Source organism: Zalophus californianus, chromosome 12, assembly GCF_009762305.2.
Source record: "Zalophus californianus isolate mZalCal1 chromosome 12, mZalCal1.pri.v2, whole genome shotgun sequence".
NCBI classification, from domain to species: domain Eukaryota; kingdom Metazoa; phylum Chordata; class Mammalia; order Carnivora; family Otariidae; genus Zalophus; species Zalophus californianus.
Window position 1 is genome coordinate 51,947,180 of NC_045606.1, and position 20,544 is coordinate 51,967,723.

The window sequence follows — 20,544 nt, forward strand, 5'->3', positions numbered from 1 at the left end:
AACAACAATTCTTTTAATTCTACCAGTTGACATTCTGCTCCACTTAGCGTTGACTGGAATCACTCATATGGCCACATTCAGCTGGGAATTCAGCTAGGGATGGAACATCCCAGATGACTTCATTCACACCTTTAGCAGTTGGTGCTGGTCAGCTAAGATCCTTCCTTTTTCTTCCATGTGACCTTTTATCCTCAAGGGTATCCTCACATACCCTTTCTGATAGAGTAGCCTTGACTTCTTTAGATGGCCATTAGATTCCCAATGAGTGAAAAAGAATCTGCAAGACCCCTTAAGTACTAGGCTTAGAAATTGCTTTCTATTGGTCAAAACAAATTAGGAAGGCCAAAACCAAGTATAAGTAAGGGTATACTCCATTTCTGGATGGCAATGGGGGCAAAGTCATCTTGCAAAAAAAAAAAAAAAATACTTGCAAATCAGGGGGTGTCTGAGTGGCTCAGTCATCTGCCTTCAGCTCAGGTCATGATCTCAGGGTCCTGGGGTCAAGCCCTGGGCCAGGCTCCCTGCTCAGTAGGGAGTCTGCTTCTGCCTCTCTCTCTGCCCCTCGCACTACTTGTACTCTCTCCCTCTCTTTCTCGCAAATAAATAAATAAAATCTTTAAAATAAAATAAAATAAAATATTTGCAAATTATAATAAGTGTCCTGTAGAATTTTCTTTATAGAATGTTTAAGTCTTAAACTTTTTATCAAAGTCCAAATTATTAAATTGCTTAAACTGCAAAAATACAATCACATACATCCTCCATTTGTGTTCCCCAAATAAAGATTTTGAGACTTTTTTGAGAGCTTCCAGCAAGGAGTGGGTATGGATTATATGTCCTGAAGAACTAGTTAGTTCATTTCCTAAAAATAATGAGAATTATATGTAACCCATTATAGATCAATCTTTGCCTTGACTACCAAAAAGCATTTTGTGATTTCATTAGTAAAGACATTTAAAAATATAATCATTCTTTTACTTTATCATTTGTTTCTTTTATTCTACATAAATATGATTTTGGATATTTTTTACCCTTCTTCTTTTTCACTTTGACAGAAGCTACTTAAATTTTTCAGGAAGTAAGAAATGGATTTTAAATAATCAGTATTATGTTAATATCTAAGAAGAGAACACAAGAATGATGCACAATGAGGGCGCCTGGGTGGCTCAGTTGGTTAAGCGACTGCCTTCGGCTCAGGTCATGATCCTGGAGTCCCAGGATCGAGTCCCACATCGGGCTCCCTGCTCAGCAGGGAGTCTGCTTCTCCCTCTGACCCTCTTCCCTCTCATTCTCTCTCTCTCAAATAAATAAAATCTTAAAAAAAAAAAGAATGATGGACAATGAGAAAATTTTCTTACAGATTAGGAAGCCATCTCATCACTTCCAACACAAATATCAGGAAGCAGAGGGAGGCACTCACCCTCTGAGTCTTAAAATCCAAACTCGTTTCATTCTTACATTACAGTATAAATTTTCAAAAGGACTAAGATTGGTAAATTAAGGCTAAGGCACAGATAATGATCTTTCTCAAGATTAGCAAAGACCAAATTTTCCTGTTCTGTACTCATTAATATACATGTGCTCAATCTTACTCTTGTAAATAAACATATTCTTTTAAAAATAGCCAACAACTTTTCACCAAAAGATGTTTAAACACATGATGAAGGAATCTTAGGGAAAATCCAGAGGCTGAATCCAATGTATTCCAAGAAAGGGACAGGAAATCAAAACTCTAAAAAAAACTCACCATTTGTGTGCCTGAAGTGCTATTGGTTTTGTGCATGGTTTGTTTATTGGTGATATAGGCATGTTTCCTAAATGTTGCTGCTAAAATTTTCTATCTCATCTAATTACATTTGTTTTGAAAGAGAAAAATCCTGCTTTTCCAGATTCTAGAAAATCCCCACTCTTTTATATGTCTCAGTATGTATAATTTTCTAAGGCATAATTTTCAAAAATATATAATTGAAGCATGAGTGATTCTCACAACCCCATCGCTGACCCAATTCTTCTTCATTGGAAGACAATGAAAGGGTACTAAAACAATAAAAGAATATTAAAAAGCATGACATCACTTGTGGATTGTTTAATAGCAAGGCTTGATTTTATTTCTCCAGTTAAATATTGCTTCCTTTTTTAATAAAACAGTGTCAACCTCTCTAATACCAAACTTACAAAATATCTGACTTCCATATTTATCAAGAAGAGGCTTATACTACATTGCTCCCTTTTAATATGTCATTTTTGGTTGTCTTTGTTACCTTGAGCTCTTAACAAGTAATATGATGACTGGCCCAGGATAATCTAAATCATTGCTCCTGACAGGGCTCCTTTATTTGCAAGAACCAAACCCTACTCAAATTAACAAAATAAAAGATAGGTTTATTAAAGAATACAAACTATCCCAGAATACTAAAACAGAAAAAGAAATATAGTTGGGCTTCTTATGACCTGGGACTGCAGAATTGGAAACCAAGTACTTAGTCTTTCAAGAACTGCCTGCAATGTTTCCCTTAATTTTACTCTATGAATATGTTCAAACTATAATATTTTGTAACATCTTTCTCTGCTTACCCATTTTTACCACAGCCCAACCTGGATACCTGCTCAACTCTGTATTACCACCCATAAGTTCTAGACCTGAATTCTGAATGACTTAGGTTTCTCAGTATCTTGATACCAAAATTCTAAGGAAGATATATATTGTTCCTCTTTTTAAGGTTTGCCCAGAGTCTGTCCCTGCAGATTATCATAAACATACGGTCAACCTATGGGCTTATTTAGCTGAGACTGTAGTAAGACAGAGTCATGTGATCAACCGGAGCTGTATATAGACAGACAATGATTAACATGTCAATTGCAATTGACTAAATATGTACCTTGACATAGTAACATATAAGAATCTGTTTCCCCCTATGTAAAAACCAATAATGTTTACTTAATATTTGCCTTGCCTACTCTTAAGTTCTATCTATAAAATATATCTATATCTATAAAAGCAAATGAATTAATAAGAAAGAAAGCACATGGGCAGGACGCCTGGGTGGCACAGTTGGTTAAGCATCGGACTCCTGGTTTTGGCTCAGGGTCGTGAGATCAGCCCCATGTGGGGCTCTACGCTCAGCATGAAGTCCGCTTGGGATTCTCTCTTCCTCTCCCTCTGTCCTTCCCACTCATGTTCTCTCTCTAAAAATAAATAAATAAAACTTAAAGAAAGAAAGAAAGAAAAAGCAAGCAAGCAAGCAAGCACATGGGGCAGCCATTAAGTGCTGGAATGAAGCCAATAACACTTTTCTACTATCAACTAAATTGATGAGGAGACAAAGTGTAGATTAAAATGATAGTTTCTCAATATGTTGGGGACTTCATATAGGTAATTTTTAATTGTAACAGATGAAATCAAGAGTCTAACATAACTCAAGTATTTTTATTTTTTCCCTAGTTATTCAAGTTATAACTCTTTTACTAATGAAACTGAAGAGATGAATCTCACCTGGATGTATAAGGTTTGGGGGATATCCACTGATTTTAACTTTTGTTTAAAGGTTCCCATTATTGCAAGTGGGTTTATCTGGCTGGGAATTTAGGCATTTTCTTTGACTTTTCTTTGCTTCCTTATTTTTATTTGCTTTTTCTTTAGCTGCTGCTGGTTCTGGTGTTTTATTTATTTTGTAGTTTCTATTTTCTAGAAATCTAGCAGTGGTGAGGTGTGAAGATAACACAGATTAGAGAAAAAGGAAAATAGAACAGTGTCTAAGCCCTGAGAGCAGACAGGATCCATCCAACAGTTTGCAAAAGTGAAAGGAGTGCTGTTGAAAATAAGTTATAGAGGCAGATGTTTGAAGTCTGCATTTATTCCTTTTTATTATTCATGTTGGGATGAATTCAAAATGTCCTCCAAATCCCAAGGATGTTAGGAGACTATGGTATGGCCTTTGTTAGTAGTAGAGAAAACTTTTATTTACTAAATTCATTGATTTTTTAAGATTTCATATTTATAAATTATCATCATTCTTCAAATTTAGTTATAATTGTCTATGGGATATATTACCTTATCCAATCAAAACACGAAGCATAGAACTAACTGAGATTTAAAAAAATAAGTTTCCTACAAGGCCAAATCAGCAAAACTGGAAATTCAGCCTTTTTTACATTTTTTGTGGAAATGTTAAACATACTAACAAGTGAATGCTTAGTATCAATAAAACCCTTATGATAAATGATAAAAAAAATCACATGATTTTAAAAGGAAAGTTGATTTTTAAAATATTTACTGAGCAACTATTGGAATAAGGCATTGCATTTATAACAAAAAAGACAAAAATTTTAAAGGGATATTTGCTTCCAAAGGACAGAAATTCTTTGGCATATAAGCCTGAAAAAGGTAAGTTAAGCAGCAATATAAGCATGGTAAGTTCCAAAAAAGTAAGAGAGAATGAGTGTTATACTAGTTCAGGTAAGAGAACAATAACTGCTTGGAAAGGGAGTAGCTGTGGAGCTCATTTCTTGAAGGAAGTTAAAAATTAATGTGGACCTTAAAAGATAGGAAATATTTGAAAAAGTAATGTATTTCTGCCAGGAGGAATAGCTCAAGCAAAGACTCAGAGAGAAAGTTGCACAGGTTGAAGTGAGAGAATTGGTTCAAAAGCATTGAGAAACCTTTTCTTCCAAAATCACATTGAAATGACAGGGGGTTAAAAAAAAAAAAAAAAGAAGTTACAAGATTAAAACCACAAAGGAAAGGGTGTCAGTAGTGGACCAAAAATTTTGAGGGATTTCTGTAAATAGAAAGTGGATGGGATAAAATTGACAGAGAAACCAAAAGAAAGAAACCTAATCTATAGAAAAAAACTACTGAGTTGAGAATTCTCTTCCTAGTGGAGACCCAGAAAAACTCCAAGCTTAAACTGAATGAGCACAAGAATAGGAGTGAAGTGAGGAATTATTAGCCAATTAATTAAATTAATTTATAGCTAATTATGCTATATATTTATATATTAGCTAGTTAATTAAAGATAACTTAGTAAAGATATGTTTATAAGGTAGCTGGAGCAGAACTACCACTTCCCATCCCTATCAGCAGTAGCTGTTTGCCTTTAGGATAATGTTTTTAATCTGCTCTAAAAATAAAATGCAGGATCTTTTCTGATAGGACTTACAGGTTGGGTATCAATGCCAAATAGGGAAATTCTGAAAAAAAATGGGAAAATGGAAAGTCCACAATGGATGAGAAGGAAAATATTGTATTTTATTTTTTAAAGATTTTATTTATTTACTTCTCTCAGAGAGAGAGAGAGAGAGAGAGAGAACACACAAGCAGCGGGAGCAGCAGACAGAGGGAGAGAGAGAAGCAGGCTTCCTGCTGAGCAAGGAGTCTGACACGGGACTCAATCCCAGGACCCTGAGATCATGGCCAGAGTTGAAGGCAGACACTTAACCAACTGAGCCACCCAGGCATCCCGAAAAGGAAATTATTTTAAAAAGGAAAGATAACTTTGCTTGCTCTTTGCCCTCAGATTAAACTCCTTTTTTTTTTCCTTTTCTTACCAAATGTGAGACTGTCAAGACATCTGTCTACTATATGCCTACCCATCCTGAAAGGAAGTCTACAAGGCAGTATTCTCCCCTTACTGAGAGTTCCCATAAAAGCCTTCCATTGGGTAAGAGGCCCATTGGGAAAATACACTTACAGACTGTAGAGAAAATCCATGATGGGTTACTACCAGTCAACCCAGCATTCAGGTGAAAAATATGAAAAGATAAGGCTCACAAAAGAAAAACCAAAAACATGATCAGGATGAATAAATTAGGTTCTTGGACCCAAAAGCAATGTGTGTGTGTGTGTGTGTGTGTGTGTGTGTGTGTGTGTGTGTGTGTGTGTGTCTAGGATTCCCCACACCAACAAGCAATTCTCAGATACCAGCATGGTGTCCAAGAGTTCAACTCAATTCTAATATGGTCTACTCAGAGATAGAATCAGATTCCACAAGGATTCAGTCCCACAAGACTACCCTCCACTTCAGATGTCAATTGCAGGCCTATGTTATTACCTGTGCTTCTGACCTACTGGCTACAAGCTGGGGGTTCCAATGACTGTTTCCAACTTAGGATATGAATCACAAGGCCAGGTTGGTACCTGTACTTCTGACCAACTGGCTATAAATCAGAGTTTCCCACAATTCCCTCCTTGGGTTCAATTAATTTGCTAGAACAATTCACAGAGCTCAGGAAAACCTGTTTACTCACTAGATTATCAATTTATTACAAAGGATATTAAAGGATACGAATCAATAGCCAGATGAAGGGATACATATGGCAAGGTCTCCAACAAAGGAGTTTCTGTTCTTTTGGAGCTTGGGATCCCACACAATGGCACGTGGGAGCTTTCTAATACGGAAGTTCCCTGAATCCTTTCCTTTTGGGTTTTTATGGAGGCTGAATGACATAGGCATGATTGATTAATTCATTAGCCATTGGTGGCTGATTTAACCTCTAGTCCCTCTCCTCTCCCAAGAGGTCAGGGGGTGAGAATGAAAGTTTCAACCTTTTAATCAAGTGGTTAGCTCCATTGGTAAACAGTCCCCATTCGAAGGTGCTTTCCAAAAATCACCTAATTAACATAACAAGACACCTTTATCACTCTTATCACTTAGGAAATTCCAATGGTTTGTTGAGCTGTGAGCCAAGAACTGTGGAGAAGACCAAATATAGATGAGAAATGACCAAATATATATTTATTATAAATCATAATATTGTCATGAATAACTAGTAAATCTAACAGATATTAGATGAATAAATAAATATCTAACATATAAATCTGGAAGCAATGACTACAGATATTTTTAACTGTCACAGTTTGGAAGGCAGCTATGCTCACCACTATACTACCAACGCTTAACTGTCACAGTTTGGTAGGGGTGGGAGAGCTGCTGGTATCCAGTGAGTACAGGCCAAAGATGTTGGCAAAAATACTATGACATACAGGACAGTCCTCCACAACAACAAAAAAATTGTTCAGCCCCAAATTTCAATAGTGCAGAAGTTGAAAAACTCTGTGTCAATTTCTCTTCTTCCCCCAGAGTCTTTAATAGCATTCTGGAAATACTTTTCTCACTCTGCCCAGTACATGCATCTGAAGCTCCTCCTTCCTTTCACACCCCCAGGAGATTCTCACTATTTTTATAAAGCTGTTCTCTCAGAATTTTGAAATCCTGAAAATAATACATCTTGTTCTTGCTGTCTCTGAGCTTAGAATTTCTCTAGGATGAATTGGGGGGGAAAAAAATCAGCTACCTTCACTTCTCTTTATCAGTTCTTTTCCTGTGTCTACTGAAGAATGGTTTTACTTACAGTTTATTTGTGGTTTGCTCTGGTTTCTCCTTGAAATTAAATGTGAATCCTTGTAACTTGCAGAATTTTTTTTAAAAGATTATGTATTTATTTGAGAGAGAGAGAGAGAGAGAACAGGGAGAGGGGTATAGGGAGAGTGAGAGAAGCAGACTCCCCAGTGACTGCAGAGCCCAATACGGGGCTCCATCTCAGTCTCAGGACCCTGAGATCATGACCTGAGCCGAAATCAAGAAGTGGACACTTAACCAACTGAGCCACCAGAGCATCCCATAATTTGCAGAAATTTGTGACTGTTGGATCTGTTTTTTGTTTTTGTTGTTGTTGTTTAATGCCCTAGAGCAGCTTTGGATTTGTTCCTCTGTTTATATCTTTTTTGTTGTTGTTATTTCAGTGGCCTCAGGAAAATGAGAGAGGTTAGCATATATTCTTAGACTGCCATTTTTAACTGCAAGGTGCTGATTATTGTTGAAAACTCACATCCATAAAATTTAGGCTACAAAGACTTACCAGTAACTACAATTTGTGAACATTTTCAGTTTTTTTGTTATAAAAGTCACTGGAACTATTCCCTGTGTGTCTTTGGAAGTTTAATTTTGACACCGATATTTTCTTCCGGGGGTCATTTCTTAAAGTACAGAGTTATTTTCAAACTAGATATTAATAAACATTACTATATAATAATATTTCATATTTTACAGCCTTTCAGATATGAAGTGATTTCATAAGCACATTATCCTGTTTGAACCTCACAGTCCCAGGCGTAGGTATTGTTTTGCTCTTTTTAACTGAAGCTTGGAGAGGCAAGGTGAATTTTGATTGAAGTAACACAGTTGATTATAAGCAAGTTTTTTAACTCTATAGTTTATTTACCTACTGGTTTACCACACTGCTTTCTTAATTAAAGAAAACAGAATGTTTACTTCAACATTGTACCAGCTGCTCCATTCCATAATGGGGAGGGAGTTCTATGATGATCCAAGAAGAAGACCTTGTATTAGACCTTGTCTCTTGATCTGCCCTTGTAGATGCCAACTACAGAGCCCTCTTAACATAAATATACCACTAACAGATTGTAAAGAAAATAAAAAATAAAAATCAATCAATAGATGGCAATGCTCTTGATTTAGAAAGAATATTCTAAGGAACTTAAGGATTAAATACAGTCAAGGCTAACTCTGGAGGTCTCAGGCCAAAGAAAGAAAATATTTTTTAAGAAAATTTCCAAGTGTTGCTCAGGTCATGTTATCTTGCATGTACTTCTCAGTGTTTAAAACCTCACCTTTGTGCCCTCTGATTCATTATTTTCTTGCTTCTATGTTCATTCAAAGGTTGGGAAGTTAGAAAAATGACTTTTATTCTCAATTCTCCTACTTTTGTAGAAAGACAAAGCTTTACTCACTGATCTACTGATTCCTAGCAGAATAAAACTACATGTACACTGTTAGCCTCTTTTCCCACTGAAATCTAGGCAAGTACTGTGATTTATCTTAGAGGATGTGGACTAGCAAGTTTTTCTTCCTCTTTCTTCCTTACAGGAGGGTCTTGCATCTAGCCCAAAGGGAAATACTGTTTTTTTTGTTGGCCATACTCAGTGTTGCTGGGAGAGGAGCTTTTCCATAATCTAACAAACTCCTCACTTGGGGGTATAGCAGGAGCAACAGAAATATTATTTGTATAAACCTTCCACTAGAGGACAAAGATTTCTGTCCTCACTTTTCCTTAGAACTGGTATTAGGAATAATTTAAAAAAGAGTTAAAATTTATTTAATGCTTCATATGCAAGTATTGTTTTAAAAAATAAGCATTTTGAATTACTCCATAGTCCTCACAAAACCCCAAAGAAGATGGTACTATTTTTCATATAAAAGGGAGAGCAAGACAGAAGTAGTTTGCCTAGCAAGTAGTGAAGCCTTGATACAAATCCAGTCTGTCCACCTGTAGAGCTTACTCCTAAATTGTTTGATTTATTTCGGTTAGCTATTTCTCAGGAGGCTCGGAGTTTTTCAAACCATATCTGCTCTCATTTTTCCCATTTCTGACATTTTTTATGGCAAGCAAATATGGTGTGACTTTTTCACATATGTGCATCAGAGTTGTGGATAGAAATGACATCAATAAAATTTTTATTGTATTTGCTACTAAAAATAAATTTTCACATTCCAGATCCAATGAGTTTTGGTAGTATAGCTGAAGTGCTAGCATTTTCCAATTAGGTTTTGACAAAAGATTGTAACTTAGATATGTAATTATTTTTGTCATCAATCCTTTTATTTTCTTTTGTCTCGTTTCTGGTAAACTCCATTTCACATTTTCTAAGGGCTGTCTCAAATCTCTAGCATTGTCTCAGGATCATGACTCTCATCTTTCAGAAATATGTCTGCTACCTATCTCACAGATGACAGGCCTTCAAATATGAACGCCATCAAGTTTCCCCCTTTATACCTCTAACCTCGCAGTAATGACACCCATTCTCTTGGTCTTGCAACCTATCTTGCCAGAAAGAATGCTCTTTATCCCTGGCAGGTTAATCTGTGTTCTAAATCTAGTTCTTATCTCCTTTGAGATGTTTTGACTAGCAACTTCTCATCATCTCTATTTTAAATATCCCTCTTTCCAGAGTCTCCTTCCCCTCCTCTACAACATGCTTTCAGTCTTCGTATTCTGAAAAAAGTGAAAAAGAAAATTCTTCCTCCTACACACTATATAAACTATTGCCTATTTCCTTCCTTATCTTTACCATTAATTTTCTTGGAAGTGTTACATAATTTATACTCATGACTTCCTTAGGTTCATTCATTCCTCAATCCAGTGAGTTCAGCTTCTGTCACCATCCCTCTAAAAGTCATCTTCTTTAACCCACCAATGATCTTGTAACAACCATATCTACAAATAATTTTCAATTTCCATCTTATTTAACTTGTATAACATTGATAATGTTTTAATACTTGCTTCTTGAAGGTCTCATTCTTTGTTTTATTGGGGAGACTTTTATTCTTTTATTTTTATAGGAGTCTCCATTCTTTTTGAACAATATATTGCCTAGAATTTTTAAAAGATTGTTATATGTAAATATATATTTTAAATATAGATGTAAATATAAATGCAGATATCAATATAGATGTAGATGTATCTTAAGCTATAGAGATCTATGCATATCTTATAAAATTTCTGTAATATGAAATGCATTGAAATTTAGCTTATAGGGACAAACTAAGGTCATATTATAAAAGGTAAGATTGAGCCAGAACTTTGTTGTGTCATATATATGTTTTTATTAAGTTTACTAGACTAAGGCCATCCCTTTACTCCAGGCTTGCCTACTCTGTACCCATTAAACAATAACTTCCCCTTTCCCCTTACCCTAGCCCCTGACAAGCATCTTTCTACTTTCTTTCTCTATGATTTGGACTACTATAATTAACTCATGTAAGTGGAATCATACAGTAGTTGTCTTTCTGTGACTGGCTTATTTCATTCAGTATAAACTTTCTTAGGTTCACCTACATTAGAGCACATGCTAGAATTTCCTTCCTTTTAAAGGTTGAATGAGGGCGCCTGGGTGGCTCAGTTGGTTGGGCGACTGCCTTCAGCTCAGGTCATGATCCTGGAGTCCCGGGATCGAGTCCCACGTCGGGCTCCCTGCTCAGCAGGGAGCCTGCTTCTCCCTCTGACCTTTCTCTCTCTCTCTCATTCTCTCTCTCAAATAAATAAATAAAATCTTTAAAAAAAATAAAATAAAGGTTGAATGATATTCCATTGTATGTATGTCACATTTTGCTTATTCATTCGTCCATCAAAGGACTCTTGCATTGCTTCCACATTTTAGCTATTATGAATAATGCTCTATGAATATAGTTGCACAAATATCTCCTCAAGACTCTGCTTTCATTTCTTTCAGATACATACCCAGAAGTGGAATTGCTGAATCATGCAATAATTCTGTTTTATTTTTGGAGAAACCACCATACTATTTTCCACAGTGGCAGCACCATTTTACATTCTCATTAACAGTGCACAAGAGTTCCAAATTCTCCATATCCTGGCCAACAATTGTTACTTTCCTGCTTCACTTTTTATTTTTTATTTTTTTATGATAGCCATCCTAATGGGTATGAGCTGGTATCTCTTTGTAGCTTTGACTTGCATTTCCCTAATGATTAGTGATGTTGAATATCTTTTTACATGTTCATTGGCCATTTATACATCTTTGGAGAAATGTCTACTCAAGTCCTTTGCCCATTTGTGAACCAGGTTGTGTGTTTTTGATATTATTGAGTTTTAGAAATTCTCTATATATTCTATATATTAATCTTTTACAGATATATGATTTGCAAATATTTTCTCCCATTCTGGGGGTTACATTTTTATTCTATTGTTAGTATTTTTTGATGCACAGATATTTTTAATTTTCATAAAATCCTATTTGTCTATGTTTTCTTCTGTTGACTGTGCCTTTGGTGTCATACACAAAAATCATTGCCAAATTCAATGTGATGAATCTTTTGCCCTATGTTTTCTTATAAGAGTTTTATAATTTTAGTTCTTACACTTAGGTCTTTGATACATTTTGTGTTAATTTTTTATGTGGTGTTAAGTAAAGGTTCTACTGCTCTAATCTTTACTTTTTCTTTCTTTCCTTTAGTTTTAGATTTAGTTCTTCTTTTTCTAGTTCTTTAAATTGTAAAGATAGATTGTTGATTTGAAGTCTTTCTTTTTCTTAATATAAGTATTTATAGCTATAGTTTCCCCCTTAGCACTGCTTTCACTGTGTCCCATAAGTTTTGGTATATTGTGCTTTCATTGTCATTTTATTCTAAGTATTTTCTAATTTCCCTAATGATGTTTCTTTGATTGCTTGTTGAAGAATGTGTTGTTTAATTTCCACAAATATGTGAATTTTTTCAGTTTTATTTCTTTTATTAATTTCTAACTTCATCCCATTGTGGTTGGAAAAGATACTTTGTATGATATCCATCTTTTCAAATGTATTGAGACTTAATTTGTGCCCTAATATATGATTTATCCTGGAAATTTTCCCATGTGTAATTGAAAAGAATGTATATTCCGTTGTTGTTGATTAGTGTTGTTGAACCCATGGAGGTACTGGGAAGGTGTTGTACCCAGCTAGGCATGGAAACTCTGAGCCCCTTCCCTAATATCCTGCAAATATGCACTTCTTCCATCTGCATGTTAATCTGTATTCTTTATCATATCCTTTTATAATAAACCAGTAAACAGTAAGTGTTTCCCTGAATTCTGTGAGCCATTCTAACAAACTACTGAACCCAACTGTGGAAACCCCAATTTACAGCCAATCAGTCAGAAGTACTGAGACTTGTGATTGGCATCTGTAGAGTGGAGAAGGGCAGTCTTGTGAAATTGAGTGCTTAACCTGTGGGATCTGATGCTATCTCCAGGTAGGTAATATCAGAATTGAGTGAAATAATAGGACATCCAGCTGGTGTTGCAGAGAATTGATTGATGTGTAGAAAACCCACAAATCTAGTGTCAAAAGGGTTGTGAGTGTGGAAGCGGTGTGAGAGTAAAGGAGACACAGAAGGAGTGTGTTTTTCCCTTATAATTACAATAATACTAATAATTGCTTTATATTTGCTTTTATAATTGCTTAGGCATTTGTCTTTAGTATGATCTTTATTTCTTCATATGGCATTGAGTTGCCATCTAGTGTATTTTCATTTCAACCTGTAGGGCACCCTTTAGTACTTCCTGTAGGGCAAGTCTAATGGTAACGAACTCCCTCAGCTTTGGTTTATCTTGTAATGTCTTCATTTCCCCCTCACTTTTGAAGGACGGTTTTATCTGATATAAGATTCTTGATTGACAGGTTTTTTTTTTTTTTTGCACTTTAAATATATCAGTGCACTGCCTCCTGGTTTCGACAGGTTTTTTAATGGGAAATCCATAAGTTATCCTATTGATGATCCCTTGTATGTGATGCATCATTTCTCTCTCATTGTTTTCAAGATTTTTGGCTTTCGACAATTTGATTATAACATGTCTCAGTGTAAGTATCTTTGAGTTCATCCTACTTCGAGTTTGTTAAGCTTCCTGGATGTTTATATTCATATCTTTCATCAAATTTTGGAAATTTTTGGTTATTTCATCAAATAGTCTACCACTTTTCTTTCTCTATCTCTGTTCTGGACTCCTACGATGCATATATGCTGATTCATTTGCTAGCTTCTCACAGGTCCCTTAGGCTCTGTTCACTTTTCCTCAATTATTTTTCTTTCTGTTCCTCAGATTCCATAACTTAATTGTTTTATCTTCGAGTTCACTGATTCTTTCTTTTGCCTCCTCAAACCTACCCTTGAATCTCTCTTGCAAATTTTTCACTTCAGTTGTTATACTTTTCAGCTCCAGAATTTCTTTTTCGTTTCTTTTTAGGTTTTATATCTTACATTTATAGTTTCATTTTGTTCATACATCATTTTCTTGATTTCTCCACATATTCCTTTAGTTTTCTAAGCATCTTTAAGAAAGTTGTTATAAAGTCTTTTTCCAGTAGATCTGCCATCAGGTCTTTCTCAGAGAAAATTTCTGTTGGTTTGTTGTCTTTCTGTAAATGGGACATACTTTCCTACTTACTTGTATGCCTTGTGATTTTAATTTGAAAACTAGACACTTGAATCTAATAATGTGATAATCATGAAAATTATATTCTCCCCCTTCCCCGTGGTTTGCTGGGGTGTCTAGTTCTGTTTTGATTGTTATAGGCTGTCTCTATGCCAAGGATCAGTAAGACGTGTGAACTTAAGATCTTACCAGGTCTTTTCTAAGTCTGCACCTTTCCCTGGGCATGTGTGGTGATTTTCTAATTTCCCCCATATATATGATTGATTTTGAATACACTAGTCTTTAATGTCTGACTCTGAAAATAGAAAAAAAAAAAAAGGTAAATTAAGTGTGGGGGGAAAAAAGTTACCAGCCCTTTAAATCTCCTGGAAGTCACTTCAGCTTAAAGGGGAGGAGCTTCCAAAAATAAGCAGAGGTGTAGCAACAGCAACCCACCTCTGTGTCTGCACCTCCATTATCAGAAGCAGCAATTAGCAATCAGAGCACAGGTCCCTGATAGTTGGAGGATGGGGTCGTTATTGCCACTCTCATTCTTGCAAACTGTGTACAAGCTGATTCAGGGACATGTGCACAGCTGTCTGCCACTGGCTGAAGAATGGGGATGGGAAGCTGATTAGTGCTGAAATTGACTGAAATTAAGCATAAATTAATGCCCAAGACTTCCCCTGAAAGTAGAAACAATCAATAGACTCCAGAGATCCAAAGTAGTTATATCATCTCAAATACAATAGGAGTGTGCTTCCCTTGTGGATTCAATGAAATGCCTATTGATAGGAGTGACTTCCCTTGCCTGGAAAATTGTCTGTATTAACCAAAGTATTTACACTCACAGTCCCAACTTAGATATCAAGGAAGAACAAGAAGTAAAAAGCAAGAAGAAGAAGTAAATACCATCTGAGTCATATCTGAAAAAAATGATAAGTCCACATAATTTTTTTTTAAAAGAACCACAATCTGTTAGGTAAGAATGAATTGTTACCTTATCTTACCTGCAATAAGTAATACAAATTCCCAGATGTAGTTTCTGAGGTTACAGGGTTTGAAGTATGAACATACATGCCCTGTAACATTCTAGTGTAAGGTATGAAAAAATTCACACTCTGACCTGAGGAATTTTGTACCTTTTTTTATGATTATGAACAATAGTGGGACTGCAGCAGGGGATTCTCCTTTCCTTCTGGAAAATCCCTACTTCTTCCCTCTTAGAACTGAAAGGGACTAACTCTGTGTTATGAGGCTACTGGGGAATTTCAGCCAACTCCTGTGGAGAAAGAGATGGAAATAAGCATTCCTCAACAATCCCATTGATCAACCACAGGGTTCTCATAAGCATCTCTCAGATTCCTATAGGTTGCACTGAGGGAGAAGTGGGCAAAATGGAATCACCACATTGAGTCACCTTTACTATACTCACGGCCACTGACTATAATAACTATTCATTCTTTCTGAAGCCTGGACCTATCTGGCACATGCTAGAGGGTAAGAAGCAACAGGAGGCCTTAATGGTCACCATGGCTTCCTGGCAGGATGCTTCAGCTCAGTACCAGTAGGGAACAGGATATCTATGAAATCAGATTCCTGAAAACTTGGGTCTGTGCCACCACCAAAATTATTTAAGACCAAATTTCCACTAATTACATGGCATCCTATCTATGTCACTTCTGGTTAACCCAAAGCTTCTTATGTCACTATAGATCAAGCTCGTTAGTCCTAGTGCCTCATCTTCCCTCCATTCCTTTCCCTCCAAATGCTTCCACTTCTGCTGTCAGGGGTCTTCAGAATCCTCCATTCTCAAAAACAACCAATCAAATCCAAATTCTCTACATCCTTAAATCCTTAACCTCTCACAGGGCATGCCCTGTATGCCCTTTTTTTAGCAGAAATCTAACTTTGATGAAAAGTCAATTCTTTTCATGTTGACTTCTCTAGTATAGGCTGCACATTCTCCCATACGTCAACATGAACATCTCAGCCCTGGAGGCAGGGACGGCATCCTCCTGGCTTCCTACTGCCACTTCCTGTTTATTGCACATTTATTTTCATTCAAGGAGCCTCTTAAGCTCATGCTGTCTGGCTTTACATCCATTTACCTGAACCTGCTGCTCTCATCTTCTAATCTTTAGACAATTCCCCAACATTTAATGAGAACATTGTCATCTGACCCACAGTCTTCATCCTGAACTATCCAACATCTTACCCTACCTCTGAGCTACTTAACTGACCTTCTCTATGCCAAAGATCTTTGCCTCCATTCAACTTCCATGTTGTAATTCCAAAGTCATACCATGGGTCTGGTCAACCTCAAGAATCTTAAATCCAGATTCTTAAACTTTGAGTGCAAACCATTATCCTAACACTTTTGTCTCATTGAAACAAAAAGAAAAGAGAAAATGGAGGGAAGGAAAATGAGAAGGAGAAAGAAAGAAAGAAGGGATGGGGGGAGAAAGAAAATTCCATTCACCATCTCTAGCTGCTGCTCCATTTCCTTCTCCTTTTTCTCACAGCCATGTTTCTCAAAAGAATTATCAGCCTTCACTATCTTCAGTCCTCATTTCACATTCTTTCTTCAGCCTGCTGCTTCTATGCCAACATTGAAACTATCCTCACTAAAGTTAACATTGTTTTCCTAATCACTAGATACTACCTCATCTTTGAAATCCTCTTTGTTTGGGTTTCTTGACTCTTTTCTAGTTTTTCTCTCACCTCTCTGAGTATCCTTGTTTAGTTCTCTATGTATCTCTTAAATATTAGTGGTTCCCAGAGCTCCATCTATGCTTGCTCTCCTTTGTACACTCCTCTTTTCTAAAACAGCCTCTCTATTGCCATTATTTCTCCCAACATACAATGATTGCTCAGCCAATACACATCAATCCCACAGCACTCTTCCAAGTTTCAAACAATATTTTTCCTTTGCCCCACAAATATCTCCACTTCAATGTGCTATAGATACATCAATATCAACATACTATTTATCCATTTATTTATGTAGTATGTTATACCACACAAGCAAGAAACAGGTGAGGCTGCTAGACTAAACATCACAGGATGTAAGCTGTCTTTTCCATTTCTATGGCTGCTTACTTAGACATTTCTCATTTCTCATATGAATTATTATAATCACCATCTAGATTGTATAGCAAATACCCTTTACATCTTTATATTTTTATACCCATACCTCTTTTCCTACTGATTATTCAAAATACCTAATATACAATAAAGCTTTTTTTAAATCTGAAAACAAATATTGATACCACCTAATATAAAATCTAAGAAGACAGTGTCTCCTTTTAAACTGAGAATGAATTTCAGTACTGTTCTTATTCGTTAATAAAAATCACATTTATGTGCTCACTTCAGCAGCACATATGCTAAAATTGGAACGATAGAGAGATTAACAAGGCCCTTGGGCAAGAATGACATGCAAATTTGTGAAAGGTTCCATATTTTATTTAAAACACACACACACACACACACACATTTATGCTTGTGACAGGAGTCCCTTATGTTATTCTAGTCTAAAAAGAAACCATCTCAGAAAATTTCAGTTGAATATCATTTTAGAAATGACTAGAACATTAGTATAGTTTTTTTTTTTTAAGATTTTATTTATTTGACAAAGAGAGAGACAGCCAGAACACAAGCAGGGGGAGCAGGAGAGGGAGAAGCAGGCTTCCCGCAGAGCAGGGAGCCTGACACGGGGCTCGATCCCAGGACCCTGGGATCATGACCTGAGCCGAAGGCAGACACTTAATGACTGAGCTACCTAGGCACCCCATTAGTATAGTTTTTTAAAAACTAAACTCAAATACGTCATAATATTGCTCCATCTAACAAAACTGGAATTTTAACAATAAAAAAGCCATTTCCAGAATAATGGTCAAAGCTATGATAAGTGAGTAGATGGTTTATGCTGGACATCTCCCATTTTTCTCCTTCACATCCATTATCCATTCTTCTCCCTTTGACGTTCTTTGGCCAAAAGGAATGAGAGAGGAAAGAAGTTGAACTACTTCTCCAATCCCTCCCTATGTGATGGTTAATTTTATGTGTCAGCTTGGCTGGGCCACAGTGTCCAGATATGTGATTAAACATTATTATGAATATTTCTGTGAGATGATTTTTAATTTTTTTAAAAGATATTATTTATTTGAAAGAGAGAGAGTGTGCACATGAATGGAAGAGAGAGGGGCAGAGGGAGAGGAAGAAGCAGACTCTCCACTGAGCAGGGAGCTTGATGGGCGGGGCTTGATCCCAGGACCCTGGGATCATGACCTGAGCCAAAGGCAGATGCCTAACCAACTGAGCCACCCAGGCACCCCAACATGATTTTTAGGTGAGATTAAAATTTAAATTGGTGGACTTTAAGTAAAACAGATCGTTCTCCTAATGTCAATAAGTTGAAGGCTTGAATAGAACAAAACACTGTCCTCCCCCAAATAAAAGGTAATTCTGCCAGTGGACAGCCTTCAGACTTGAAATGCAACAGAGGCTTTTTCTGGGTCTCCAGCCTGCAGACCCATCCTGCAGAATTTGGACTTACTGGCCTCCATAATCCCGTGAGCTAATCTCTTAAAATAAATCTCTTTCTGTACAGCAAGAAAAAGAAATATGTCTGTGTATATATACACCTGCTCTAGCACTGTGTCTGAAAGTAGCTGCAGCCCTGGTAAAATGATGCCTTTTCCACTTGTCCAGCTCCCACTGGGTCTCACTATAGTCTCCTTTGTTCCTTGGCCATAAGTGTGGTAATATTTCCCCTGTTACTAGTCTCTGATATCTTACCATCTTTTATTTCTTAACACTGCCCACACTTCGGAAAGCAGTCCTTTCATTAAGGCTGTTGTCTGTCAACTCAGGCTGCATCTTAAAATCAGCTTTGGGAAGCTTTGAAAAATCCCAATGGCCAGGCCACAAACCAGACCAACTAAAACAGAACCTCTAAGGGCAGGATACAGGCATCCGTATTTTTTAAAGCTCCCCAAGTGTTTCCAATGTACAGCCAAGGTTAAGAACTATTGCATCAACGTCTCTTTAGCTGAATGATTTGAGTGGAATTTGGTTTCCAGTCATAGCCCCAACCAATATGCTGTCATCATCTAATATCCCTTTCAATGATTTCCTCTCAAAGCTTAAAGAAAAAAATACATTTCTTGAAATCGTATGAGCATCTGTTACTTATATTTTTCATATAATTATTTCCTATGCTGCCAAGGGTTATTTCACTTTCAAGAGTATTTTATTTCTCTCCAAATGTGCAAGTCCTTTCATTTGTGTCTACTCAAAAACTGGTCTCCCAGCGACCATTCTCAGCCTTTTCTTAACCCCCTTCCCCTAACTTCTGGCAGAATAATCATTCTAAAACGTGTCTGATCATGTTGCATTAGAATGCAAATTTAAGATTTCTATCAATGAAAGTCCATGGACTATATAAATTGAAATGTCTTGGTTAGGCATTAAAACCTGTTTAAACCTATCACAGTCTGGCATTCTCTTTTTTTAAAGTTTTTATTTAAATTCTAGTTAGTTAACATACAGGGTAGTACTGGTTTCAGGAGTAGAATTTAGTGATTCATCACTTATGTATAACACCCGGTGCTCCTCACAAGTGCCATCCTTAATACCCGTCACCCATTTATAATCTGGTATTCTTAATTCTCAACAATCTCCCCCCATTCTCTGCCCCACCATCCTACATTTTACCAAACTATTGTTTGCTTCATTGACTCCCCTTGTCCCTTTATGTCTCCTCTTCATATTAACGGAAATCATTTCTCCTGCCTGAAACCTCCTTCTGTTCTTCAGCAGCCAGACCTTTCAGTCCCTCAACACTCAACTCGGATGTTACCTTCTCAATTAAGACATCTCCAGTCCCTCTATCATGCTCAATAATGAGTATCTATCATTAACTCTCTTGAAATGAGTAGCTATTATTAACCCTCTTGAAGGCTTGGAGAGATTTCCCAAAAGAAAGGAACTGTATACTGGGACTAAAAAAAAGAGTGAAGGGGCAAGTGACAGGGAGATGAGGAAAAAAGGTTCAGCTGGCTTACACAAAACCAAAAGATGAGACAGCATCCATAGCACACGTGATGAACTGCAAATACGTCTGTGTGGATAAACAAAGGAGATGGACGAACTATAGATCTTGTAAGGTGTTTTTGTTTTAATCTTAACAGCAATGAATTATGTAACTTTATAAACATCATTCACAGAGTCACAGAGATTAAATTAGAGGAGAGAAATATTAGAGACAGAGAGGCCACGAGGAGACTGTAACAGAAACCCAAAAGCTCCTCACTGGAGCTAGGTCAGTGGCAGTGAAAAAGAAAGCACATGCCTTCTCTATTATTTTTCTGTATAATTTTCTATATTATCTATTTTCTATATTATCTTTATGTATAAAAATTGTGTCTTTGTCACAAAGATCTGTTAAAACTCAGGGTAGAATCCAATACTTCTCACATTCTTTTGACTGATTTAAATATTATATGAAAATGTGCATTCCTTTAAAAATTTAGTCAAATACCTTTAATGACATACACATAAACAAATAAATTACAATCAGCTATGGTATTGAAAGTCATTCATTCCTTTCTT

The 20,544-nt window shown here is 36.4% G+C and overlaps 1 protein-coding gene and 1 non-coding gene across 3 annotated transcripts in view; one reads left to right on the plus strand and one right to left on the minus strand.

Moving 5' to 3' along the window:
• Positions 1 to 20,544, minus strand: part of MACC1 (MET transcriptional regulator MACC1) — a 147,814-nt gene that overhangs the window by 122,389 nt on the left and 4,881 nt on the right. The gene's annotated exons all lie outside the window — the stretch shown is intronic.
• LOC113912062 lies at positions 17,292 to 17,395 on the plus strand. Its single transcript, XR_003516689.1, has one exon. It is a non-coding gene; the product is annotated as a U6 spliceosomal RNA (small nuclear RNA).